The following is a 27197-nucleotide window of genomic DNA, read 5'->3' as shown; positions in this document are numbered from 1 at the left end:
TGCTCTCAGGAAATCCCTTCCTCCGGACCCCCACCTGTGCCCATTCTTCGCTTCTCACAGGAAGCAGGCCACGACTATTGTCTATTGTTCTCAAGCAAGTCACACACCAATTGTCAGTGAAGAGGCCACGCGCCACAGCAAGCAAGAAGGTGTCAGGTCTGCAAGCTTCCTGTGAAAAGTCCCTCTTTGTTTAGAAATGATGCCGGCTCATTTCTACCATTTCCATTAAAGAACACGCAGAAACTTGCCCGGAAGAGTGTGGAATGAGGTACAGTTATGATCCGCCTGTGACCAAGGCCCCAGCTCTACCCTGAGGAGGGGCCAGAACATCCTCCCCCTCTGGAGGGGGCCTCCAGGCCCACAGGGACTCAGCTGCCAGGTGAGGACTCCCCCTCTCTCATCCACTCCCCCAGATCACCCAGGAGTGAGGCCAGCTGGGGCCCAGGCCTCTGGAGACGACTGATGAACCCCACCTTCATCCAGGCCTGGAGACAGGGCCGGGACCGCATTCTCCAGGGACTAAAGAGACAGTGCACCCCATCCATCCCCTACTCTACTCCATGTCCTGAGATGATGAGGAGGAGGATGACCAAGATGACAAGGACAACACTTAGCATTTACCATGCGCCATTTGTCAAGGATTTAAATGTCAACGACCCTATTATTATCCCTGTTTTACAGATGAAAATACAGAGGTTCAGGGAAATTAAATAAATTAGGTCACATCCTAGTTGGCAGAAGAGCTAGGATTCAAGCCTAGGCCACTTGACTTATTCCAACCTCGAAATCATGCCCCCTCTATGCAACGAAAGTCACCAAGGGGGTCGAGCTCATTGATGAGGCTGCACTAATTGAGGCAGGTCCTCAGACATCAGGACCAACTGCTGACGCCCACACATGGGATCTGCCCGGAGACGGAAGGAAGCTACGTTGGCACGTCCTCTATAGTATTATAAAATCGCTTCTTTGCACGGAAAAACAGTACATCCAAAAATCAGAAATATGCTGTGTTGGATTTTGTTTTTAAATAATCTAATTATTTCTACTTAATTAACACAAAGGTTGTTTGAAAGCTGCCTTTGCTAATTCCGTTTTCCCATCTGCTGCTTCAGAAGCAGGTAAGAGATAAATGACAAATACAAAGAATTTCTCCATCTGGGAGCACACAGGCGGGTGTGGATGAGGCCAGCACACAGAACAGGAGTGGGATTGGTGCCAGTGTCTCTACCTTGTCCTTTGCCACCTGGTGACACACCCTGCAGGTACCAAACCTGGTGGGCTTTAGACAGTACATTCATTTGGGGATCAGCACAAACAAGGGCACCCTGCCCCTTCCTCACATCTGCGGAAATTCCACCGGCTTTTATTCCCATCCTCAGGGGACCCTGTTTCCTGTGAGGCAGCATCTAGGGGTTTGGACCTGGCTGGGCAGAGGAGTGGGGAGGATGCATTTTCTTTTTTTTTTTTTTTTTGTGGTACGCGGGCCTCTCACTGTTGTGGCCTCTCCCGTTGCGGAGCACAGGCTCTGGACGCGCAGGCTCAGCAGTCATGGTGCACGGGCCCAGCCGCTCCGCGGCACGTGGGATCTTCCCGGACCGGGGCACGAACCCGTGTCCCCTGCATCGGCAGGCGGACTCTCAACCACTGCACCACCAGGGAAGCCCGAAGATGCATTTTCTGATGCCCGAGCAGCCTCCCGGTCCCACATCACCATTTGTGTGCCTGAGCCGACGCAAAGCTCCATTAAACCCATAGCTTTGAAAACACTCCCAGAAGCCTCTAATCGGACCCCTTCATTTCATGGAAGGCAAAACTCAGGTTCGCAGCAGGCACTGGAGCTACTTGCTGTAGAATCCAAGAGTGGTCAAGGGCTTTTTTTTCCTGTACTGCCACAAGCACCTTCTAAGAGCAGCAGGATGAGTTCAAAGTGGTTCTACCAAACAGCTGAATGGCCACGAGCAGCTTCTCCTGGATGGGAAGGGGGGCGCCTAAGCCATCCCGCCTTACCCTTGCCTCCACTCCTGCCCATCTTGATTTGTCAGTTACAAGTGCCAATGATGTGCCTACTTGGACAGGAATGGACGCCTGACCCAAGAGACTCCCATCCCTTGGCTGGCTGGTTCCTGTAGCCTGGAGAGGACAGATGGGCTCTCTATCCCAGGGACCCCAAGAACTTGGGGCATTCAGCTGTGGGGACATGAGAGCAATGAGATCACACAGCCTGGGGGATGAGGCTGCCCTGTTGGGTCCGGTGCTAAGTCAGCAAGCAGCTCCTGAAATATGGAAAGAACAGCCTCATTCCTTATTTTATGGTCCATTTCGAGTCCTCATGGGGCCTGTCTCCAGATGCCTGTTGTATATGTACAATAAACCCCTCTTTATTGGAAATGGCTTTTGTGGGGCTTCTCTCCCTAAGACCAAACCAGCCTAAATAGAACTCACTTATTCCACATCAGTGCATAAAAACCTATGGGAGAGTTCCACGCAGTGAGCAAAACAGAGAGGCAAGTTGAAAAGAGCACATGCAGTCCCTGTAGGTCAGAGTCACATCCCAAGTACAGCCCCTTCTGAAGTAATCGCCAACAAGAGGGCCTGGAGCACTATCACTGTACCTAGACCTGTACTAGAGAGGGGGTGAAAAGTTTGAGACATGCTGAAATCAGAGCAGTATGCCACAAAAAGGAAGAAAAAGGCTGCCTCACGGTTTGCAGCGTGTGGGTCCAACCCCTTGCGGTCCATGAAATTACCTGGGGCTACCAGTCAGCTTTCTAAACCACAAGTTGCTCCTGCATCAGCTCCTTCTATGGTTCCCTAGTGCTAAACACTCCCACCTCCTCACTAAGGCACCCAGGCCCTGGGCTGAGTCTTCAGCCAACTCACTTCCTTCTTTGCCACCTGGCACCATGCCCACCTCCACCAGCAGCTGCAAGATCCCTGAACAGCCTAGCTCTTTCATACCACAGCTACAAAGAGAGGGCACAAAGGCCACCCACAGGTGGCCTGGTCTAAGACTTTGCCTCTCAACTTCCCACCATCCTCAATCCCTAACTCAGGACACAGTCAGCTCAGCCTCGGGCACCTGCCAGCCTAGGAACCCCTTGCAGCCCAAGGCCCAGCTTACAGGACAATCATAACCTCCCACCCACCCACCCCCGGCCCCAGACTGGTAAGCTGGCAGAAGAGGCCATCCAAACCAGCACCAGATAATAAAACACATCTCCCTTCCCTACTCCAACCCCGCCAAACTGGCCAAATCCAGGTCCCATGGGAAAGCAGCAGCACAGGCCCTCTGGTTCCTCAACCAGCCACCCAATAGGAAAAAGCAGCTAGGCCTCTTTGGCTCCAGGTAGAATCCACTTTCCCTGTTTCCTACCCCAGCCGCAAGGATTAGAGAGCGTGGTCCCTTGGCTGACCCTACGGCTTTACCATTTAAACTTCCTCACCTTTAAAAACACACAAGTTATAAAAGGGAAAGAGAAGCTCATTGGATGGTGGCTGAGCTCTTGGGAAGGGCTCTCCTGGGTAAAAACAACCAGCATTGTTTCTAAAAGTAGGTTAAGAATCCAGATTGCTCAGGCACACAGCAGCCTCAAATAAACCTCCCTAAGACGGTGTGCACAGCTCTTCCACCTCAGGACATCCTCCTAGGAGAAGCCAGGGAGGCCCTCTGTCTCCAGGTGGTCCCCGGCTCAGCTAAGGACACAATTTCATCATGGGGTCCCACTTCCAGGACCTTATTTAGTTATTTGTTGTTTGTTTCTTTTTTTCAAATAACAGGATTTTTTATTTTATTCTTCTGGCCCCTCACAAGGCATGCGGAATCTTAGCTCCCCGACCAGGGATCGAACCCGCACCCCCTGCAGCAGAAGTGCGGAGTCTTAACCACTGGACCGCCGGGGAAGTCCTTCAGGACCTCATTTAAATCTAATCCCCTCCCAAAGGCTCACCTCCTAAATATCACTGCACTGGAAGTTAGGGCTTCAACATATGAATTCTGGAGGACACAAACATTCAGTCCACAACGCCCACTTTGAATTAAAATCCTTGCTCTTCCACTCACCTGCCCAGGAGCCTCAGCAAAGGCCTGCTCTACCCTGAGCCCCAGTTTCCTCATCTGTAAAACAAGGCTGGTGATGCCTGGCTCATAGAGGAGTTAAGAAGATTAAGGAAACTGAGGAATAGAAAGCAGGGAGGACAGAGCCCGACATATGAGCAGGGCCCCAAAAATTATGGGCAGGAGGGGACCAGACACATGTGCTTGATTCACAGAGGAAAGGCTTCCTGGTTCCCAGCAGAGGGGGGTAAAATGGGTAAAGGCTGCCACTTGTCCCAAGAGGTTGCAGTGAGTCCCCACTAGCCCAGCACAGAGTAGCACAAAAGGATGGAAGGCATCTTGGAGTCTGCCTCCCAGCTAGACACTGAGCGCCCTAGGACAGGTCTGCACCTTCCTCTTTGGACCCTAAGATCCTATACAAATTATTGTTTGTGGTCAGTAATAGCAACAATTAATTTTTTAAAAAATAAATTTATCTTTTTATTTATTTTTGAATGTGTTGGGTTTTCGTTGCTGTGCACAGGCTTTCTTTAGTTGCAGCGAGTGGGGGCTACTCTTTGTGGCGGTACGTGGGCTTCTCATTGCGGTGGCTTCTCTTGTTGTGGCACATGGGCTCTAGGCGCACGGGCCTCAGTAGTTGTGGCACGTGGACTCGGTAGTTGTGGCTTGTGGGTTCTAGAGCGCAGGCTCAGTAGTTGTGGAGCACGGGCTTAGATGCTCCGCAGCATGTGGGATCTTCCCACACCAGGGCTCGAACCCGTGTCCCCTGCACTGGCTAAGCGGATTCTTAACCACTGCGCTACCAGGTAAGTCCCAACAATTAATATTTAAGTGCTTGGTAGGGTCTAGGCCCTGTGTGCAACACATCCCATGCATCAATCATCTCAATGGAGCCTCAATATTCTTCCCATTTTGCAGATGGGGAAACTGGGTACATAGTGGTGAAGGGAACTATTCAAGGTCAGACAGCTCTTAAGTGGCGGGTGGAAATTCAAACCCAGGTCATTTGACTCCAAAAAGGACCCCAGCCTCCACTCAACCACCTGCCAAAGGCATATTGCTCTGCTTTCATCCCATTTTGGTCCTGTTCTATCTTTCCCCTCAACAGCCCAAGCTACGAATCTGATAACCTCTCCCAGGCTTCCGGTCTTCCTGGTAGACCTCACACCATGTTGTGGAGCTGGCTTACATGGGCACATGCCAATTACAAACATCTTTTCCCATCTCCCTGTTGAGTGATGTCAGGTTGACAGCCTGAAATCAGCTATGGAGGGAATATTCACACCATGGAAACACAAATGCTACAAATCACGACATTCTTCTTTCCAAAGAGCTGGTTGTTAAATGTTTACGAGCACACGTCTGGCCTCACAGCTACGCAGGTGGTCGAGCTCTGTCTGGCCTCTTGCTCAAGAGGCCTCCATTTAAGTTGTAGCCTCAAACCTAAAATCGCTCTTTCTGTCTGATCAGGTTTTGAATTCCAAAACCCAACTGTGAAAACTGAAGATCAAAGAGACATATCACACCATGACGACTCAGGGTAGCCCTGGCCACCAGGAAAAGGGAGTAGGCGCTGTGAGTGGATAACTATCGTTTCAGTCCACCCAGGGCCCCTCTCTCTGCTGAAAAATTGTCCTGCCCCCACTTACTATGCTATGCTGCCAATCAGTGCCCTGCCACCTGCATGACTCATAGGACCCTAACCCCTGTTCACAAGTGTGGACACAAAACCCAAGCAAGGCTGATCAGAATGTTTTAATGACATCTGATATATTGGTGCTGGCACAGGAAGTCTTTCTTTGCGGGGACGGCAAATCTTAACGACAAAGAGCAGCTGGCCGGGGCTTCCCTGGTGGCGCAGTGGTTGAGAGTCCGCCTGCCGATGCAGGGGATGCGGGTTCGTGCCCCGGTCCAGGAAGATTCCACATGCCGCGGAGCGGCTGGGCCCGTGAGCCATGGCCCGTGAGCCTGCGCGTCCGGAGCCTGTCCTCCGCAACGGCAGAGGCCACAACAGTGAGAGGCCCACGTACAGCAAAAAAAAAAAAAAAAAAAAAAAGAGCAGCTGGCCATCTTTCCCATGATGGCGAAAGAGATGAGCTGTGTCAGGAAAGAAAGAGGCCAACACACCAAGAGAAGCAGAGCCAAGAGCTTTGGAAGGCGGGGAGACAGGAAACAGAGAGGGACCATCACCAGATGACATCATTTGAGCCCCACCCAGAATTAAACCAAACTAAACTAAGTTCCCTAGGATTGATTTGTTTCTTGTTTGTTTCACTTAAGCTAGTTGGAGTTGAGCTTCTGTCACTTGAAATGTAAAGAGACATACCTAATCACAGTCATTTTGCTGAAATTCAGAAGAACCAGGCTGCAAAATGACACAGGAACAAGTTGAAAATGCCAATGACAGCACCCAAGGCAGCATGTGAGCAGCACATTTTGATAACAAACATAGAGCCTCTTGGGGCACATGGCATTTGAGAAAAGCAACACTGTGATGCTCTGATGTGTCCAGCCATCTCTCTCAGAATGTGTATTACAGAAAAAGTCCCACAATTAGTAATCAACCAGGTTTTCAATACTTGGGGGACAGAGGGGAAGAAAAGGAGACAAGAAGTAAAGATTGTAGAAGAAAAGCTAAGAGCATAATGGAAAAGAGAATTTCCTTCTTAGCCAAGCGCTCAGACTTTTAAGCTAGAAAAGTTTAAGAACTGCCTATACCTGTTTCCTAAACTAAAGGGTCTACAGACCAGTATCCTAGGAAATGCCAAAAAAGAGATGGCCCATTAAAAAGAAAAAAAAAGGTGGATTCCATGTCCAAATAATTTTGGAAAACCTGATTTATACAGTGAAAAAGAATATTTTATTCCTCTGCAGGACTTCTCAGAGCCTTTGATATAAGAATGTGCATTAAGAATATCCAAGAGGGCCTCCCTGGTGGCGCAGTGGTTGAGAGTCCGCCTGCCGATGCAGGGGACACGGGTTCGTGCCCCGGTCCAGGAGGATCCCACGTGCCGCGGAGCGGCTGGGCCCATGAGCCATGGCCGCTGAGCCTGCGCGTCCGGAGCCTGTGCTCCGCAACGGGAGAGGCCACAACAGTGAGAGGCCCGCGTACCACAAAAAAAAAAAAAAAATATCCAAGGAACCCTCCTACGCTGTGGGTGGGAATGTAAATTGGTACAGCCACTATGGAAAACAGTATGGAGGCTCCTCAGGAAACTAAAAATAGAATTACCATATGATCCAGCAGTCCCACTCCTGGGCATATAGCTAGACAAAACTCTAATCCAAAAAGATACATGCACCCCTATGTTCATAGCAGCACTATTCACAATAGCCAAGACATGGAAACAACCTAAGTGTCCATCAACAGATGAATGGATAAAGAAGATGTGATACATATATACAACGGAATACTACTCAGCCATAAAAAAGAATGAAATAATGCCATTTACAGCAACATGGATGCAACTAGAGATTGTCATACTGAGTAAAATAAGCCAGAAAGAGAAAGACAAATACCATATGATATCACTTATATGTGGAATCTAAAATATGACACAAATGAACCTATCTACAAAACAGAAACAGACTCATGGACATAGAGAACAGACTTGTGGTTGCCAAGGGGGAGGGGGTTGGCGGAGGGATGGAGTGGGCGGATGAGGTTAGCAGACGTAAGCTATAATATATGTAATGGATAAACAACAAGGCCCCGCCGTATAGCACAGAGAACTATATTCATTATCCTATGATAAACCATAATGGAAAAGAATTTTTAAAAAAAGAATACCTAAGAAAAAGCTATAGTAAGCAATATTTCCCAAAATATTTGACCATAGAACCTTTTTTCTTGGATATACCTATTAACATTTCCTGTAATGGTGTTTCACGGAACACTTGTCCTAATTTGGTTCTGACTTAGAAATGCACACTTAAGCTGCCATCAGGAACACAACTTGTACTTCCAAGTTCCAAGAGACAACTTCAGCCCTACTCCCTGGTGGGTCAACCACCTGCCAAGTGTCTCCATGTGTGAGGGGGGAAATCAGTAACTCACACGCAGACATCTGACGACACAAAATAGGGGTAGTACAGAGGTCAGAGTGAGTCACAGAATTAAAGAGAACTTCTGAGGATAAAATGTAAATATATCAAAGGAGGTTGATAACAGGATCATACCCCCCCCCAAAATCACTGGGTCAATTTTAACTTCATTGCCTAAAATGATGGTACTTCCCATTCTTGAAGCAGATGGGGGAAACAAGAGTTTAAAAGATTCAGAATCAGAATCCCACAGATTCTGGATCAGATATTAATTAGCTTTTTAAAAAACTGACCTCTAGAAAAGGTTATATCACATATCACATTATATGCTAGAGAAAAAGGTCAAGGCCACTTCGTGGCCCATGGTCTAGAATGGCGCTGTCCAGTACACTAGCCACTATCTGAAGTTGAATATTAATTAATTAAAATTAAGCTAAATTAAAAATTCAGTTCCTCCGTAGCACCAGCCACATTTCCAGTGCTCAATAGCGCTCTGTGGCTAGGGGCTACCATATTGGGTAGCACAGATACAGAACATTTCCATCATCACAGAAGGTTCTATTGGACAGCGCTTCTCCAAACTCTCTGACTCACCTCCCTGGTCACAGCTGAGTGGCCCAGACCAGGCCACCTAACCCAAGGGCAGTCGAAGGATGGCCAGAAGGTCTATAGGATGATCTAAATTGAGGACTTTGCCCAGTAAAAAGGCAGTAACTAACTCGTCAGCCAGTTTCTCTCTTTGGGGAGTCTGAACTCAACAGTCAGTGAGTTGTAGTGGGAACATAAGAAGAGACACAACAGCAGAATTACAAAGCAGAGAGGGAAGCCACCAGTGGCGAGAGCCACCAGTGGCAACAGCCGTGCTGAGAGAGGGAGATGGGGAGCGGCTGGAAGGAAATGTCTACTACCTGAGGAGCGCACACCTTGACTGTCACAGGTTGGCCTGACTTCCAAATACCCTTCACCTGTGACTCTGTCTGCCAAAGTCAGCTGTCCCTGCACCCGGGGCAGCTACAAGCGCCACGAACAAGACCCCAGCAGCAGCCTTCAGCCCGTGACATGGGAGATGGTCTGCAGAACCCAGCTGTCTCGCTCCTCGTGTGGGAGAAACCTCAGGCGTGTGTTCTGTACTGGTTCTCAGAGTTCCTAGTGGGATAGAGCACGAGCTGCCCCAAATGGCAAACTGCTCCATGGAACACCCTTTTTTGGCTTCCTTTGTTTTCCTCTCACCTCTCCACTGCCCTGCTGGTGTTTCCTGGGACCATCCCCCAAATAAACCACTTATACTCAAATCACTGCCTCAGAGGCTACTTCTGGGAGAATCTGAACTAAAACAGGTAAGGTAAACAGAGTAGGTCTTTGTACCTTGCAACGAAAAATGCCAAGCATATATTGGCTCTGATCAATTTGGAGACTAGAATGTAATAAAAGACAATGAACGTTCATACATCCCTGGTGAGAATGCAAAATGCTACAGCTCTTTGGGAAACAGCTTGGAAGTTTCTTATAAAGTTAAACATACACTTACCATATGACCCAGCAATCCCACTCCTAGATATTTACCCAAGGGAAATGAAAACTTATGTTCACACAGAAAGCTGTTCATGAATGTTTATAGTGGCTTTATTCATAGTCACCAAAAATTGGCAACAACCCAAATGTCCTTCAACTGGGGAACAGATAAACAAACAATGGAATACTACTCAGAAATAAAAGGGAACTTATACACATGGCAACACAGTGAATCCAAATACATTATGCGAAGTGAAAGAAGCCAGACTCAAAAGGCTACATTCTGTGTGATTTCATTTGTGATATTCTTGTAACAACAAGACACAGGGACAGAAAATAAATCTGAGGTTACCAGAAGCTGGGGCTGGGGGAGGAGATGACTACAAAGGAATCTGGGGGAATTTCAGAGGGTGACGAAAATGTTCTTCATTGCGGTGGTACTTATATGACTACATGTATTTCTTAAAATGTACAGACCGTGCGATTTTAAAAGGTGAAGTTTACATCTTAATGAAATAAATGGGGAAAATAAAAGATAATAAAGACAATACTCTAAGCAAGGGCCCCAAACATGCTCTTGGACTGGCTGCACCATAACCCGTCACGGCAGCTCAGGTGAGATGTAAATAAAGACATGCAGGCCAGTCGGTCAGGCAGCCCAGCCCATCTACAGCATCCCCTCATCCACGGACTCAGCCACTCTGCCCCAACACTCTCGAGATATGACGTACTCCCACCTGTCACAGTGCCCCCGGGGGAGTCATGTCAGATTTGGGGAGCTGGGGGAGAGGACATTCCCCTTCCCAATTCAGAATCACTGCTTTAGCTTCTCCTTAGGCCAGTACAGCCAGCCTACCAAGGGGAGACTGTTGACCAAAGTTTCCATTAGACAAATTAGAAACAACTTCCAAACACTCACCAGAGAACACAAGTAGACATCGGAGGCTGTGATTAGAGTTAAAATGAAAGGGGCATCAACAGATACATAAACAAAATGTGATACATCCACCCAACGGAATATTACTCGGCCACCAAAAGGAATGCAGTCCTGACACCTGCTACCACATGGATGAACCCTGAAAATGTCAGACTAAGTGAAAGAAGCCCAACACAAAAGGCCACATATTGTATGATCGATTTATGTGAAATGTCCAGCAAGAGAGGACACAGATTGCCAGGAGCTGTAACAGGGGCAAATGGCGAGTGACTACTCACAGGTGTAGGGCTTCTTTTGGGATGAAACTGTTTTGGAATGAGATAGTGTTGACGGTTGCACAACATTGTGAATACACTGAGATTCACTGAAATGTACACTTTAAATGGTGAATTTTGTGATATGTGAATTATATCTCAATCTTTTTAAAAAAGGAAAGAAAAGGAATATGCTCAAAGGCCAAACACTCATAACCAGAGACGCAGCCACTAGGCCAGAGTCCAAGGAAAGTGGCTCAGAAGGCTAGGGGACGGGTCGGGGTGGGAGTGGGGAGGAGAGGGGTGTGCTGCGGCCCGGTGTCACCTCCCCAGACCCACAGGCCTCGACCCGGCCATGCCGACCGTAAGTAAGTTCCCTAAATTCTCTGATACTGAGAGCCTTTCTGCAAAGAGCAGAGAGGGCCTGGAGGATGGAAGGTGGGGTCTGGGGGGTGACGGGTGATTCCTGGAGCTGGGACTCTGCTTCTGCTCGCATCTCACACGTGGTGTCTTGTTCACAGCCGTTTTCCCCGTTAGACTGGGAACCCCCCGAGCACAAGGACCAGGTCCGCCTTGCTCACCTCTATGTCCACAGTCCCTGGAGCACGTGTGATGCTCAGAGTGACTGAACAAATGAGACCAGAGTGGAAATTAAAATCCTGTCTAAAACTTGTCACAATATATGTCTGAAGACTCAAGTAGCACAGGATAGACAAAACCTTCTTTTGGGTTTCAAGAGACAGGATTCAAGCTCTAGTTGTGCAACCCTGGGTGGGTCGTAGGTCTTCCCTGGCCTTCAGTTTCCTCTTCCCTTAAAAAGAGTTATTTGGCCAAGATGACCGTTCGGCACCTCCCCCAAACTCAAGCACTGTATGGTTCTGAAAGCATTTTTCCAAGGCGCTTTAGTGCCACTGCAGAGGGACAGTCACCAGCCCAGAAGGCTCCATGTGTGCCTCATCCTTTCTGGCTGAGGTTTGGTTTAGTCTAAAGGCAAGAGTCAGAGGAGACACATCAGCTCCATTGACTAAGGCATAATATTTTCCATCAGGTGTCACAGCATTCTGTACTTTTTCCTTTTCCCCAGGGGACTCCCAAAAACTGTCCACACAAGCATCTGAAAATAATGTGTCCTGTGAAAAAGCATGCACACATGCACACACACACATCCCCCCTGGGGCAAAGAACCGCCAAGAGCCCAAACACGAAGAATCCTCCAGGCCCCCCTCCCCAGGCCAAGCTCCAGAAGCTGGATCCGGGAGATGCTGCATTTTTCTGGAATTGTGTCATTATCCACAAAGAAGTTCACTCTCAGGCCTCGCATCCACCCTAAAGCTGGGTTGGGCTGCCCAGAGCCACAGTGAAGAAAGAGCTGGCCACTCACACCATTTTTATGGTGAGCTATATGACCTCCAAGCAAGCTGGGTGTGCGCCAGGGACAGAGCTGGGATGCTGGTCCAGCCTTGGAGAGGCCACACATCACACTTCGGGGACCAGGCTCACGCAGAGCTTGGACTCAGTCAATGGGACACATAAAACAGAGCAGCTGCCTCGAGGACTCCAAGCCTCCAGTTAAAGGGGGAACACAGAGTGCAGGCTTGTCCCGCTCCTCCACAGGCCTCCAAAGGCAGGGTCCAGGGGGCTGTGGAGACCATGACGCCGAGAGGAGCAGACATCAGTGACCTGGTGTGGCAGGTTTTCTGATGCACCCCAGAACCTGAGATAGTTCATGGTTGGCCCAATCCCCCACGCTCTTCCTTGGAATTTGGGAATTCCACCAAGGGCCAATGTAATCTACTCCACTACTGAGCTCTACCACTGAGCTCAGAGGGGCACTGGGTGGTGTGGACACCACTGCGTCGTCCCTGGGCTGTCACCACTGAGCTGTCTCCAGGCTCAGAAGGATATGACAGCAGTACTCCCTCACCAGCAGGTCAGGACAGCCAGGATCTGAAACCAGCCTGGAGCAATGAGATGGTCAAGGAAAGCCAGGCCAGCATCCCCTACCGGGCATAGGACAGGGCCTTCACAGTCCACACTGACCATGACCCTTGCCCTCCAGTGTCCAGCACTTTCCCTAAAAACTCCTGGCCTTTGGGACACTTGATTTACTGGCTCCAGGGGAAGAAGATGACTTACTTGATAAATATATCTGGACAAGTTCCAAAGTTCAAACCCGCAACCAGGGTCTCATCTCTCAATTTCTTCAGGAAAGAGAAATGCTACTTATTGGGCTCTCCTCCAAGACCCCATAAACATGAGGCAAAAAACAATGAATGAGCCCCCCCAAGCCCCTCACTGAACCCCACTAGTCAGGAACTCACAACTAAAATCAAATTCAATAAGGCCACAATTCCACCTGTCAACAATCCCACCTTTGCCTGTAAGTCAGGAGAAAACAGAAGTGAAGAATGTTCTACAGGAACACAGGAAGGTGGCTTTATGGGAAACATGAGGACAGAGGGAAGACTCTATTTGCCTAAGGTCACACTGCTACTCGGAGTAGAATGGAAACCAAACTCAGGCCACGTGACTCCTGGACCAGTGCTCTTCCCCCAGTGCCCCAGTGTAGCCACTGCACCCAGGTGTCTGGGTGCTCTGGGGGCTGGTGGAACCATATGTCCCAGAGAGAGGCACTCATAGAACCGCCCGCCCCTCGGCCCTGGGAAAGGCTGTGTTCCCGCTCACTGGGATCCAGCTGAGCCTCTCTCAGGAGTTTCACCATCTCTGCCCTCAGATTCCAAAAGGGGAAACAGCAGGGCAGCTCTCTGTCTATCACAGGCCTGGGCTGCCAGGGATCAGAGCGTGGTGATCCATCAGTTGCCCCCGCCATCAGGACCAGAAGCTGGGGCTGCCAGGCTCCACCCCACACCGACCAGATAGTTTCCCTTCGACACACCTGTCTCCAAGACGGTCTTACTACTGACACACCTGCCCATCAGCATACCTTGCAGCACAAGCAGCGACAGGGACCTGCCAGGGAGAGTGCTGGCTGCAACACTTCAAGCGAAATGCCTTATTCCAGGTTCCCGGGCCTGGGCGAGCTTGGCACACCTGTCCAGATGTAGCACTATCTCAAGGCAGTAAGGGTAGGATGAAGAAAACAGGTTCCTGTTCATGGGAGAGCTGCAAGTGGGAGATGCACAGGGCAAAGGAGCAGGATGCAAGTTCAAGACCACCAAGATCAAGGCCAGTGGCTCTCAACACTGGGACACCTGGCAGTGTGTGGAGTCAGTTTTGGCTGTCGTAACTACAGGAGTGTTACTAGCATCTAGGGATGCTGTTAAACACCCTCCAGGACATCCCTGGTGGCGCAGTGGCTGAGAATCTGCCTGTTGATGCAGGGGACACGGGTTCGAGCCCTGGTCTGGGAGGATCCCACATGCCGCGGAGCAATTGGGCCCGTGAGCCACAACTACTGAGCCTGCACGTCTGGAGCTTGTGCTCCGCGACAGTGAGAGGCCCGCGCACCGCGATGAAGAGTGGCCCCCGCCTGCCACAACTAGAGAAAGCCCTCGCACAGAAATGAAAACCCAACACAGCCATAAATAAATAAATAAATAAATAATTTTTTTAAAAAAACAAACAAAACACCCTCCAGTGCACAGGGCAACCCCACAATAAAGGATTATCTAGCCCCAAATGTCGATACTGATAAGGTTGACAAACCCTGTTTTAGGCACATACCTTCTGGAAGGCTTTTTCTGTTACTTTTCCCCAGGCCCCTTTCATCATCGCTGTATAAGACAGCAAGAAAATAACACGGGGAGCCTGACAATTACAACTTCAGATAAAAGTTCACAGCCTGTCAGAATGGAAGTTTGGGCTTTTCATCTATTACCATGACTATCAGTCACTGGGATGCAGGAAGGAAGGCCAGCCTTTGCGAAAATAACTCAGAGCAGAGACAGCCTTAAGAGGAAGTTCTCAGTACGTTCTTTAAAAAGTTTAAGCATCACAGAAAGGCCCTGGTGATGCCATAAACATCCAACTTGCGCTACCTTTTTCATCTGATTAAATAAGCAGCCCTCTGCCAGGGGCTTTCGGATATGGCCTGATTTCTGTCGTAACGTGGTTTTAATCAAGGGATTGTGGCTCTTCATTCCTTCAGGAAATTCTGTCAAATGTTTCACATTCCTCATAGAGAACAACTGTCTGTACAGGTTAAGATCCCAAGTTTTAAATTGTGGGGTAAGTGGCCTTCTGTTGTTTCTTAATGTCAGTATGAGAAAAAATAAGAAGTGAAGAAGGAAAGAATGCAAATGTTCGTCAGGGAAAACACACACAAAACCAGAAACATTCTTCCCCTCATGTACAAGGTCAACAATATCTGGGTAAATTTGCTTCATGTTTTTGCAGACCGCTGATGGAACATGAGAAATGCTATTGCAAAGGCCCCTCACAGGAGTGCCGGGAGATGCCTAAAAATAGCCATTTTACCCAACGGGGGGTTATCTATTAGAACTGCACCATTCCCAGCATGACTGAGCAGCACAAAGTGTGACACTGGGGCATGAAAAATATAGTAACGTACGCTATGACAAATTCTCTTTACTTAGAACGGGAGGAGATAAACGCGGCCGTGACTAAGCCACTCCCTTTGAAGCTCACTGCCAATTTTCCACGTAGCTCATACCCAGTTATCAAGATGCGGATTTGGGCAAGTGAGGGGAGCGGATGGAGAGTCTGACACCTCCTTATCCCTTCCTGGAAGTAAGGGAGCGGCATCAAAAGTTTTGTGAACCTTGTGCCAGTTAATTTCTCTGAGCCCCTCGGTTTTCATCTGGAAAATAGAGGTGGCTGTGAAAACTTAAAATGAGAATGTACAGGCCCAGGGCTCAGCACAGAGGAGGCCCTCACTCAACAACTGTGAGTTCATGCTGATTGGAGGGGACACCTTTCCAGGCACGGTCGACCCAGAGATCTGGGCACAGCACTCAGAGGGGAAATTCTGCCTCTCAAGAGTGTGTTTGGAGCCCAAAAGGACCCAACTCTTCGCAGACTCGGTTTTTTTTAATCTACTCCGTGAGTCCCTATCCAGCTGGTCAGAAATGTGGGACGGCAGGGACTCCTGGGAGCAAAAATTGGTAAAGCTGTTCTGGAAAGCAATTCGGTAGCACTCACCAACATCCCTCCACCATCAAGTCCACTTCTGGTGTCTGCAATGTCCCTGCACACGTGCACAGAGTTATGATAATGATAATAACGATGGTATAATAGTAGCCAACCTTTATGAAGCATTTAAAGAGTTCTAAATGTTTCACATGTAATTTATACACATACATTTGACACATTATAATCTGGTATAATCTACATGTGATATTTATTTGATATAGATAAGTAACTTCACCCTACAAAGTAGGTCTTGTTTTTTTGTGTTTTTTTTTAACTATATTTGAACAAAGTAGGTTTTATTATCTTTATTTTACGGTATAGAAAGTGGAGACACGGAGAGCTTAGTAATTTGCCCTAGGTCAGGGGTCAACAAATGTTTTCAGTAAGAGGCCAGATGGTAAATATTTTAGGTGGACCAGATGGCTGCTGTCACAACTATTCAACTCTGCTGCCGCATCATGAAAGCAGCCCCAGACAACAGTAAACACGTGAGCATGGCTGTATTCCAACAGTAAACACATGCGCACGGCTGTATTCCAACAGAACTTTATTTATGGACACTGAAGTTTGAATCTCATATAATTTTCATGTATCAGGAAACATTTATCTTTTGATTTTCTTTTTCAACCATTTGAAAATAAGAAAATCATTCTTGCCTCATGGGCCATACAAAAACATGAGGAGGGTAGATTTGGCCAGAGGGCTGCAGTTTGCCAACCCCGCCCTGGGTCGTACACCCCTGACCCCCGACCCCTCAAGTGAAGTCCCATTTCAAAGCCAGGCAGTCTAGCTCCAGAAGGCAGTCGTGATATCATGCCTTCATTACTTCATTTAACGGCAAAAGGAAGGATATATAAATGGTTCACTAAGTTACGCATGCATATTATGAGATGTGTTGCAGCATTAAAAGTCATGCACACATGGACTGACCAGCAGCAGATCTGGACACGTGAAGTGAAAAAAGCAAGTTGTCCGTCAATATATATACATCATGACCCCATACGTGTATTAAAAATAAAAGTAATCGTGTATATTATGTATACATAAATACACACTTATTGGTGGACATATAAACAGTGAACATAAAGAAACAGTTCTAGAAAGAACAGGAAACCTCATGGGCAGTGAGGGCGGCGGGTTGGTGGCAGTGAGGGGAGTTTTGAGCTCTCCTGTGAATGTATGCTGCTCTGTAATTTGAACCTTTTACATCCCAAATGCATCCTTCTATTTCTTGCATAATGAAAGGAAAAAAAAATTGAGGTCCTAGTTACAAGGCACTACTACTGACATACTTTGAGCTCTCTGAGCAGTTTCCATGTACTTGGATCTAAACAAAGCCTGGTTATAATTAATTACTGAAGGACAAAGACATTCTTTCCAGAAGGGAAAACAAACAAGCCAACAAAGGTGGCATAAACTATAGTAAGTAAACACAGCTATGTCTCTCTCTATCAATAGTGATTTTTTTAATTGCACATGTGTACAACCTAACCTTCTCTAGACACCATTAACCTTCAAACCAAGGATGTCGGTTGTAAACAAAGCTGTCAAGGTTTTCATCTGGTGTGTGATAGTCCAGGCCTAGCTTTCTTCCCTGCATAAACTTTAATTTATGAAGTTATTTTGGTTTGCTCCACTGGCATGAGCACAGCTAAAGGGGGAGTCATCGACTGGGGAAACGAGATTTCCCCCAGTGCCAATTTTTAAATCCAGCCTCCAGGTCATCTTATTTTTTGGATGCTTCCCACAGTCACATTTTTGGTTTGTTTTACATGAAAGAGCACATTCCCTTTCCCCAAGCCAGGTTTACCATTTCCCGTTGTTCTTATTAAACGCATCTTATTCAAGTGGAATGTTCTCAGAGTTTCTGCCTTTCCCTGGCCCCGGTAGGAGGCGTGGAGTGGATACCCCAAGACGGTCACATGGACTCTGCACTCCAGGTTGCCTCTGCGTGCCATGCAATCACATCTGCAGAACGTAAGAAGGTCCAAGATCCCACTCTGACCCCAGGACCCCAGACTTTTCTCATCAGGAACAGACCCCCCACGAGGCCCTCAGCCACTCCCTCTGTGCCCATTAAAACAGCAGCTGCCGAAGCAGACTCTGATGGTGCTAAAATGCAAACTGGGAGGAGCCCAGTCCTTCGCAGGTGACATTCTCATCAGAGCTGTGAGGGCCTTCGGCTGACCAAACAATGAATGTTTTTAATCCTGAGCAACACCTGGCTTGGAGGGTCCAGGAGGGAGCTTTAAACCTCAACTAGGCATGCCATGCTAGTCTCAAATCCGTGACACAACTGCATGAATTGCTAAAACTGGCAAGAAGAGCTATCCTAGCCAGCATTTGAACCCAGCCAGCCATCTTGCAGCCTTCAGACATCGTCTCTTCCGATGTGGCCATGACTGATTTCTTCAGCTGACTGATCCGAGATGGATCATCACTTGCCCCTTTGAACAGGGCAATTCTAATTCCTTGCTTTTGTGGTGGGATCAATTTTATGTTTTCCAAATGTTCTCCCAGCACATTAGGAACAGAAAATAAACTGTTATACAATCTACTTTAGGTATATAGTTTTTGTTGTTGTTGTTGTTGTTTTTGCGGTACGCAAGCCTCTCACTGTTGTGGCCTCTCCCGTTGCGGAGCACAGGCTCCGGACGCGCAGGCTCAGCGGCCATGGCTCACGGGCCCAGCCGCTCCGCGGCATGTGGGATCTTCCCGGACCGGGGAACGAACCCGTGTCCCCTGCATCGGCAGGCGGACTCTCAACCACTGCGCCACCAGGGAAGCCCCGATATAGTTTTTTTTTTTTTAATGATGTTTACCCTCTTACTCTTGTTTTAAAGACACATTCACCCCAACCTTCATTGTGGCACTATTTTTTTTTTTTTTTTGGCTGCGCCAGGTCTTAGCTGCGGCACACTGGATCTTCGTTGCCACGTGCGGGATATTTAGTTGCGGCATGTGAACTCTTAGTTGCCGCATGTGGGATCTAGTTCCCTGACCAGGGATCGAACCCGGGCCCTCTGCATTGGGAGCACAGAGTCTTAGCCCCTGGACCACTAGGGAAGTCCCTACCCTCTTACACTTTTAAGTGCACGATACAGTATTGTTTATCGCTAACTATAGGCACAATGTGTACAGCAGATCTCTAGAATTATTCTTGCATAACTGAAACCCTATACCTATTAAACAGCAACTCCGCATTGCCCTCCTCCCCTCCAGCTCATGGTAACCACTCTACTTTCTGCTTCTATCAGTTTGACTATTTCAGTTTCCTCATATAAGTGGAATCATACAGTGTTTGTCCTTCTGTGAAGAGCTCATTTCACTTAGCATAACGTTCTCAAGATTCATCCACGTTGTCTGTCGCATGTGGCAGGACTTCCTTCTTTTTTAAGGCTGAATAATATACCGGTGTGTGTGTGTGTGTGGTGTGTGTGTGTGTGTGTGCGCGCGCACCACATTTTCTTCATCCATTCATCTGTCAAAGGACATTTAGGTTGTTTCCATCTCTTTGCTATAGTGAATAATGCTGCAATGAACATGGGTGTGCAAACATCTCTTTGAGATCCTGATTTCAATTCTTTTTGATAAATACCCAGGAGTGGAATTGCTATCATATGGTAGTTCTATTTTTAATATTTTGAGGATCCTCCACACTGTTTCCCACAGCAGCTGCACCGTTTTACATTCCCATCAACAGGGCACAGGGGTTCCAGTTTCTCCACATCCTCGCCAACACTTTTTGTTTTTTGTTTTTTGATAACGGCCATCTTAACGGGTGTGAAGTATTATCTCACTGTGGCTCTGATTTGCACTCCCCTGATGATTAGAGATGTTGAGTATCTTTTCATATACTTGTCAGCCATTTGTATGTCTTCTTTGGAGAAATGTCTATTCAAGTCGTTTGCCTTTTTTTTAATTGGGTTTTTGCTATTGAGTTCTAGGAGTCCCTTATTTGGGGGGGATATTGATCCCTTATCAGATATGTGGTTTGCAAACATACAGTTTACTTCAGAGCAATGTTTTATGGCCTATTTGAATACAAGATTTTCAGACATCTATATGAGGGGTCAGCAAGATAATGCCTGTGGGCCAAATCTGGCCCACGTCCATTTGTTTAGGCATAGGCTATGGCTGCTTTCAAGCTACCATGGTCAAGTTCAGTAGTACCACAGAGGCCACCCAGGCCACAAGCCTAAAATATTTACTATCTGCCCTTTTCAGAAAAGGTTTGCTAAACCCTGGTATACAGGATCAAGGCTTAAACGCAAATGTCTATTTTGGCCCCAATCATAATGTAACAGGAAGGACGATTCTGAGTCAGACTGTTCTCTTTAAACACTGTGATTTTTGTGACTGGAAACAACTTTAAAACCCAAGCTCCTACCACCCAGGACTACAAGTTACCGAGGAGTCTCTGGCACTACCAGGAGGCACCTATTCTTACACAGTTGGGGTGGACAGTCGTGGTTTTCACTTTGTGGCCCTCCTTCCTCCCCTCCTCCGACAGCCATTCAACCTGACCCCCTGCCATCATTCCTTCCCTCCACTCCAGGCATCAGGCAGGTAAGAGATACCGTGCTACCAAAAAGTGTATCTTCCGGGACTTTCCGGCTGCTTTTCCGAAAAGATGCTCTCTTTGCACTGGGGTTGCTAAGAGGGCTGCTATGGGACCCCCTGAGCAGCCAAGAATTAAGTGGAGGAGAGACCAGCAGAGCTGCGAGGGACAGAAAGAACCCCAGGGACATTGTTTGAATCCTGGACCCAGAAATCCAACAATACCCTAGATTCCCAGACACACGAGGCCACAAATTCTCATTTTTGTTTAAGCTAGTTAGATTTGCATTTCTGTCACTTGCTACCCAAGGATTTCTGAGTACTGCAGTTGTGATCTTTTCATGTTCTACTCCTTGCAGTTAAGAGTTCACAGACTATTTTCCATGTTTCTGCATTATCTTAAGAATTTTCACCTTTAATGGGTATATAACCCATTAGATGGGACAAACCTGACCTGGCTACCCAGCCTACTGCTACAACACAGACCCCACTGGGTGCCACAGTCCAGACTCGGCAAATCTTGCACACGGCACAAGACACAACCGGCAGAGTACCATGATGCCATGGGCAGCCCCTGTCACGCAGGAGACCACCTCCAATCAGCCAGGTGCCCACCTAACCAACAAGCCCAGGTATTGCCTGGGCACCAATGCTCACGAGGCTATCTTCCTAGTGTCAATGAGTTACAGCCTGTGGGCGTTTAGCTATGAAAGCCCGACAGCAACCCTTCCCCTGCCTAGACCTCGTCCCCCACATCCAAGACTCCACGCTGTCGGATTCCCCACTAAGCAGTAAAACTTTCCCACTTAGTGCTCAATCTTTGGTCTCTTAGTCTTTATTTTTTTCTTTAACAGAGGGTAAGTTACCTGTGTTCTTTGCAAGCTTTTCCCTCAAGGAGGCAAGTTCCAGATCAAGGCAGAGACCATGTCTGCCAGGCTACCCCAGTCGCCCCAGTGCCTGGGACCAGAGCAGGGCTCAGTGCCTGTTTGTTGGTGGATAAATTAAATGAATGAATGAATATTTCCTAAGTGCCAGTCACTACAGCATTTTTCACAATCACGTATATATAACACTGCCTCTTTCTACAGTTACGCCAGCTTCATTCTGGCAAAAGACGCTCCCAGAGAAGTGTGTGGTCAGCAGCGTAGGACAGAATTTGAAGAAAGACCCGTGTTAGGAAAAGCTACCTTTTGGCGAAGCCTCATTGGACCCATCAGCCGCAGACAGGGCTGGGAAGAGAGTGCACTGTAGGCCACCTGTCACATGGCCCTAAAGCGAAGTTGCTCGAGGGTTACTACTCCCTTTTGCCCACAGGAAAGAGCCCTCCTTGTGACCACAAACGGACCACAGGCCAACCCCTCAGGTTGGCATGGCCCAGCCCAGCTTTGCCCTCCTCCATTTGTTCTCACAGAAGCCCTGGAAATAGGTGGTGTTACCATCCCTAGTTTATAGGTGAGGAAACCAAGAGAATGATTCGGTATAGGTCACCCCGCCTAGGAAGTGCTGCATGAATTTTTTTTATTTTTTTGGCCACGCTGCGCGTCATGCAGGATCTTATTTCCCTGACCAGGGATCGAACCTGTGCCCCCTGCAGTCGAAGTGCAGAGTCCTAACCACTGGACTGCCAGGGAAGTCCTTTTTGCTCTTTTTGGTGTTGCATTAATTAAGAAGGAGGTGGTTAGGCTGAGGCAGCCTACATAAGCCAACAAAATTCTAAGCCTGTAAGTGCTTCGAGGTTACGAAATTAAAAGGCTAAGGACAACCAATCACAAAGAGCCAACTGGGCTTTACACTTCAGTCAACTGAATCATTTCCTTTCTTTGCTTTCGCAGTTTCTCTATATAAGTCCCCCCAGCCCCCAGTCAGTGGAATACTCCTAAGTGCTTCTGGTTTGGCACTGCCCGATGGGAACTGATTTTTGCTCCAATGAACCCTTAAAATTTTTAATATCCCTCAGTTTATCTTTTAACAGAAATGTCTAGAGCCCAGATGTTTTTCAACCGCTAACCCACACTCTTGCAATCAACCGTGGTCACAGATGGACCAGTGGCCCCAGCAAAGGGCTGAGAGTCCGGCACCAGCCTGCTCCCTCTGACCTCAGGGCCCTGTGGCCTGGGCATCTGCATCCTGGATGTTCCAGCTGGCCAGCATCAAGTCATGAACCTCTCTGCATCCTCTTTCCTTTCAAAACCCTGCTTCCGAGGGGTTTGCCCACATGGACAGAAGGCCCTGCTTCTGAGGCGTCTGCCCACGTGGACAGAAGGCTGCTACAAGCCCCCTTTCAGCCCCCGCAGCCCCTGCATGGTTCAGGCCTCTGATGAGGAAGCTCCAGGTTCCTTTACTTCATTCTCCCTGGGGTTTTTTGTTTTTTGTTTGTTTGTTTGTTTTTCTGTTTGGTTTTAGTCAATGAGCTTTCTCAATAACAAAACTTCCTTCCTCTCTTTCGAGCAAGAAGTCAGGCTCTGAAGGTTGCAGACATCATTTAGATTTTACAAAAAAGAAATAAATATATATATTTTTTTGTAGGGGGGGCTGCGTTGGGTCTTCGTTGCTGCGCACGGGCTCTCTAGTTGCGGCGAGCAGGGCTACTCTTCGTTGCGGTTCGTGGGCTTCTCATTGGGTGGCTTCTCTTGTTGCGGAGCATGGGCTCTAGGCACACGGGCTCAGTAGTTGTGGCTCGCAGGCTCTAGAGTGCAGGCTCAGTAGTTGTGGCGCATGGGCTGAGTTGCTCCACGGCATGTGGGATCTTCCCGGACCAGGGCTCGAACCCGTGTCCCCTGCACTGGCAGGCAGATTCTTAACCACTGCGCCACCAGGGAAGCCCTATATATATTTTTAAGTGGAAAATCATGTTTTTCAAATGGCTTGGTTTCAACATTGCCTCCCCAAACAAAGTTTTCTACTGAGTGTCTTCTGCTCTTTCACGGTAAAGTGACGATGTAACTTATTGTCCAAACAGGGACCCTTTTAAGAATGAAAGGGGACACTATGAATCCTAACACTGGCCACATTATCACCCTTCTTTGCAGGGGTCACCACTTCTCGACGGGGCCCAGGAGAACGTGGCGAACCACTTCCAGACAGCAAACTGCATTCGGTTATTTAATGTCGGGCCCTGGAATAGTCAACCGCCATGCAGTCCACTTTTAAATAAAGAAGAAGATTCTCTTCACTCTGCTCTATGACACTGGAGCTTGAGTGTCTAACAGAAGGGAGGTGTTTCTCTGTTTGCTGCCCAAGAAGCCAAAGGATCCAGCTTTAAGGATCTTTATTTTCTAGCAGTAATTCTAATGTGCTGAGACTAAACCTTTGTAGTCCCCGAATTTTCTCAGGCGGTGAGGAGTGGGGTGTCTAGTCCCAGAACAAAGAGGGCTGGGAAGATCACTGTGTCCATCCCAGCCGCCAGGCATGGCCACACCCATCATTCCAGATGGAATCGAATCTCTGCCCTTTATTTTAAAACTTCAGAGGAAATCGTGCCACCTCCCCAGGGTGAGCTAGTCCAAATTTTCACTGTGATCTTCAGGGCTAGGCACCTCTCCTTCCAGTTTACCCTCCACCCAGGAAAGCAGTAACATCTGATCTTCCAGCCTGTCATCTGGGCAGCTTCCATCCACTATAAGGGGCATCCTCTCCTCTGCAGGCCAGAAAGCCCTCTCTGCACCCAGAAAATACTCAGGACATGAAAAAGGAACACACACACACACACACACACACACACACACACACACACACACACACACACACACACACACACACACACACACACACACACACACACACACACACATCCCCCTTCCTCCCCAGCTCAGCAGGCTCCCCTCCTGGCCTTTTAATCCCCAGGCAGATTGCAAATGGAAAGACAGGAAATGCAAGATTCAGTGCTTGAGCCATTTCCATGTTAACTCCAGCCCTCCCCCACCGCAGCCTCTCTTCCCTTGACAGACAGACAACCCATTAAGAGCTCGCCCATAATACTCTTTCCTGTAAGAACTTGTAAACAGCATCCTTGGAGCTTCAGCTTGGGTATTTCCCAGCTCACTTGCTTCCATTTCCTTTGTCGTGGAATGTTCCCATGGGGAGTGGGAGAAGCTGATGGGAGGGTCTCTCCCCTTCCACCTGCCTTCCCCGGCTCCCCACCTCCTTCAGTAGCCCAGAAGTTTAAGGGTCTTCCCCTTGAACACTGCTGCTGTCACTTAGCTTTGTGTGTTACTTTTTGTTTCCTTGAAGGAAGCCCTTCCATTCAGTATACTGGAGACTCCAGATAATGCCTGCCATGGCCTTCACTCCAACACGTTCCGACTGCTAAGTATTCATACAGGGTTCTTGCCAGTTCTCAGCATTAAATGAACTATATCTGTGCCTGCTGAAATTATGTTTTAAGTGAACCCTGTGCCTGCAAAACTGCATTTTTTTTTTTTTTTTTTTGCGGTACGCGGGCCTCTCACTGCTGTGGCCTCTCCGGCCGTGGAGCACAGGCTCCGGACGCGCGGTCCCAGCGGCCATGGCTCACAGGCCCAGCCGCTCCGCGGCATGTGGGATCTTCCCAGACCGGGGCACGAACCCGTGTCCCCTGCATCGGCAGGCGGACTCTCAACCACTGTGCCACCAGGGAAGCCCAAAACTGCTTTTTAAAAAAAAAAAAAAAAAAGAACTTGTTTTTATTATATAACTTAAAGTTTTCAAGGCAAATATATTATGGAAAAGGACAGGGGTCCCAAACTGGGGGTTGGTCAGGTGACATAATTGAGTAAAGGGGACTTGGTATGAGGCAAGAGGGAATAGTGGGGTCTATGGTGAAATGTAGAGCCTGAAACCTTGCCCCAAAATAGACAACCAATATACAACTGTAGACAGATGTTGCTACGTAAAAACTCTTATTTCATATTGTCAAAACTTCCAGTTTTGTTTTTTTATTTTTGAATTTTATTTTATTTATTTTTTTATACAGCAGGTCCTTATTAGTCATCCTTTTTTTTTTTTTTTTTAACGGTACGTGGGCCTCTCACTTTTGTGGCCTCTCCCGTTGCGGGGCACAGGCTCTGGACGCGCAGGCTCAGCAGCCATGGCTCACGGGCCCAGCCGCTCCGCGTCATGTGGGATGTTCCCAGACCGGGGCACGAACCCGCGTCCCCTGCATCGGCAGGCGGACTCTCAACCACTGCGCCACCAGGGAAGCCCCTTAGTCATCAATTTTATACACATCAGTGTATACATGTCAATCCCAATCGCCCAATTCATCACACCACCACCACCACCCACCCACAGCTTTCCACCCTTGGTGTCGATACGTTTGTTCTCTACTTCTGTGTCTCAATTTCTGCCCTGCAAACGGTTCATCTGTACCATTTTTCTAGGTTCCACATATATGCACTAACATACAATATTTGTTTTTCTCTTTCTGATTTACTTCACTCTGTATTACAGTCTCCAGATGCATGCACGTCTCTACAAATGACCCAATTTCGTTCCTTTTTATGGCTGAGTAATATTCCATTGTATATATGTACCACATCTTCTTTATCCATTCGTCTGTCGGTGGGCATGTAGGTTGTTTCCATGACCTGGCTATTTTAAACAATGCTGCAATGAACATTGGGGTGCATGTGTCTTTTTGAATTATGGTTTTCACTGGGTATATGCCCAGTAGTGGGATTGCTGAATCATATGGTAATTCAATTTTTAGTTTTTTAAGGAACCTCCATACTGTTCTCCATAGTGGCTGTATCAATTTACATTCCCACCAACAGTGCAAGAGGGTTCCCTTTTCTCCACACCCTCTCCAGCATTTGTTGTTTGTAGATTTTCTGATGATGCCCATTCTAACTGGTGTGAGGTGATACCACATTGTAGTTTTGATTTGCATTTCTCTAATAATTGGTGATGTTGGGCAGCTTTTCATGTGCTTCTTCGCCATCTGTAGGTCTTCTTTGGAGAAATGTCTATTTAGGTCTTCTGCCCATTTTTGGATTGGGTTGTTTGTTTTTTTAATATTGAGCTGCATGAGCTGTTTATATATTTTGGAGATTAATCCTTTGACCGTTGATTCATTTGCAAATATTTTCTCCCATTTTAAGGGTTGTCTTTTCGTCTTGTTTATGGTTTCCTTTGCTGTGCAAAAGCTTTCAAGTTTCATTAGGTCCCATTTGTTTATTTTTGTTTTTATCTCCATTACTCTAGGAGGTGGATCAAAAAAGATCTTGCTGTGATTTATGTCAAAGAGTGTTCTTCCTATGTTTTCCTCTAAGAGTTTTATAGTGTGTGGGCTTACACTTAGGTCTCTAATCCATTTTGAGTTTATTTTTGTGTATGATGTTAGGGATTGTTCTAATTTCATTCTTTTAAATGTGGCTGTCCAGTTTTCCCAGCACCACTTATCGAAGACACTGTCTTTTCTCCATTGTATATCCTTACTTCCTTTGTCATAGATTAGTTGACCATAGGTGCGTGGGTTTATCTCTGGGCTTTCTATCTTGTTCCATTGATCTATGTTTCTGTTTTTGTGCCAGTACCATACTGTCTTGATTACTGTAGCTTTGTAGTATAGTCTGAACTCAGGAAGTCTGATTCCTCCAGCTCCGTTCTTTTCCCTCAAGACTGCTTTGGCTATTCGGGGTCTTTTGTGGCTCCATGCAAATTTTAAGATTTTTTGTTCTAGTTCTGCAACAAATGCTATTGGTAATTTGATAGGGATTGCATTGAATCTGTAGGTTGCTTTGGGTAG

General features: G+C 47.6%; 1 protein-coding gene and 1 non-coding gene across 7 annotated transcripts in view; both read right to left on the bottom strand.

Moving 5' to 3' along the window:
• GRK5 (G protein-coupled receptor kinase 5) overlaps positions 1 to 27197 on the bottom strand; it is a 225543-nt gene that overhangs the window by 172856 nt on the left and 25490 nt on the right. The gene's annotated exons all lie outside the window — the stretch shown is intronic.
• On the bottom strand, positions 22032 to 22104 carry TRNAR-UCG (transfer RNA arginine (anticodon UCG)). The gene has a single exon. It is a non-coding gene; the product is annotated as a tRNA-Arg (tRNA).

This window comes from Aethalodelphis obliquidens, unplaced genomic scaffold, assembly GCF_003676395.1.
Source record: "Aethalodelphis obliquidens isolate GAN/ISIS:26980383/991018 unplaced genomic scaffold, ASM367639v1 scaffold11, whole genome shotgun sequence".
Classification (NCBI taxonomy): domain Eukaryota; kingdom Metazoa; phylum Chordata; class Mammalia; order Artiodactyla; family Delphinidae; genus Aethalodelphis; species Aethalodelphis obliquidens.
This window is presented reverse-complemented; position numbering and strand designations above follow the sequence as displayed.